Genomic DNA, 1,641 nt, shown 5'->3' with positions numbered 1-1,641 from the left:
ACTCAAACATAATATTCTTCAAGCACTGGGCCTCTATCAAACGAGCACCCTCGAGAACCTCCTCGAAATAGTGCTCGGCAGCCACTCGGCCTATGGCCAAACCCTGCGCCGCAACAGTGGTAGCGTCCATCTCCGCCCAGTATGCTTTAACACGGGCAAGGGCCATCCGTGAGCCTTCTATGCATGCCGACCTCTTCATCGCATTAATGCACGACACCGCACCAAGGAACCGCTGCACTAAACTGAAATAGTTGTTCGGCTTTGGCTTTTCCGGCCATAGCTGATCCACGACAGACCTCATGGCGAGTCCGGACAACCTATTTAGTTCGGCCCATTCGGCTAGCTGATCAGTCAATGGAAGCGGACGCTCTGGAACGTTGAATTGCGACCAGAACAGCTTGTCCACTTCATGATCCGTTTGACCTTGGAAGTATTTGGCCGCATCGGCAGCGCTCGCCGTCAAGTCCATATACGCATCTGCTGAACTCCACAGCCGATCCAGAGGGGCATACCGTGGATCTCCGAACTTCCTCCTTAGCATGAAGTGCTTCGTAGCCGCAATATCCCCGGCTTCCTGCAGCTCCTCCTTCTTTGCTCTCATAGCAGAGCGGGTGTCTTTGTCCGCCATTGTGGCCTTCTCAAGGTCTGTTGCCTTCGCTCGGTTTTCTTTTTCAAGGAGCCGGCAACGGTCGGCAGTGTCTTTTAATTCTACGGCCATCTTGGCCATCTTCTCTTGACTCTCGCAATGTGCGGCCTTCTCGGCTTTCAACTCTTCGGCCACCTTCAAAGTAGCCGTATTACTAATCCTCGCTTGTTCCTTGGCTCGGGCAAGTTCTGCCCGCAAGGTTTGCACGGTGGTAGCTCTGGCATCATGCTGCTCTTACTATGTGGCGTTCACCAGATAATAACACTTACCCTGTGCCTTGTCAAGCCTCTTGTTAACAAGCTCGATGTCGGCGTCTGCCGCATCCAGTTGTCGTTTTAATTTGGCAAACTCACTAGTCCGGACAGCCACCGAAGCTTCCACCACCTGCACATAAGGGCACTCTGGTTATTGCCTGGGACTATGATCCTCTATTCGCCGCCGTTCTAGACGACAACCAGAGTCTCAGGGGCTACTATCTACACAGGGCACACCTAACATGTGCGGTACTATCACATATTATCTCACGTACCTCAAAGCCTGTCAGTAGACTTATAAAGGCTTCATGTAATCTGCTTTCGGCGGACGAAATTCTCTCCATCACCGTACCCATCAGCATATGGTGTTCTTCTGAGATGGCCGCTCGCCCCACCAGCTCCCTCAGAACGTCCGACCACATACCAGACAGTGCCGGACTCTTTTGTTTGCTCTCTTCGGGAGCCGGATGCTGGGGACTTCGGGGGTCTATGGGATTATCTTCTGGCCTCACCATATCCGGAGAGGCCCTCCATGACGACACTTCGGGGTCACCCGCTTCTTGAGCGGAGGAGTCCGGGGGAGGCATTTCGCTCTCCATCATCTCTGGAAGAAGATCCCCCGAAGACGAGCTCAGCTGAGAGGGGCTAAGGCCCGAACTGCAAGATATATGCGGCGGTTATTTTCTCAGAAGAAAGATAGTGTACCTTCACTATTAAAGTATGTTTTGGATCACTTATGAC

The sequence above is a fragment of the Triticum aestivum genome, chromosome 3A (assembly GCF_018294505.1).
Source record: "Triticum aestivum cultivar Chinese Spring chromosome 3A, IWGSC CS RefSeq v2.1, whole genome shotgun sequence".
In the NCBI taxonomy this organism is placed as follows: domain Eukaryota; kingdom Viridiplantae; phylum Streptophyta; class Magnoliopsida; order Poales; family Poaceae; genus Triticum; species Triticum aestivum.
Note: the sequence above shows the minus strand (reverse complement) of the source record.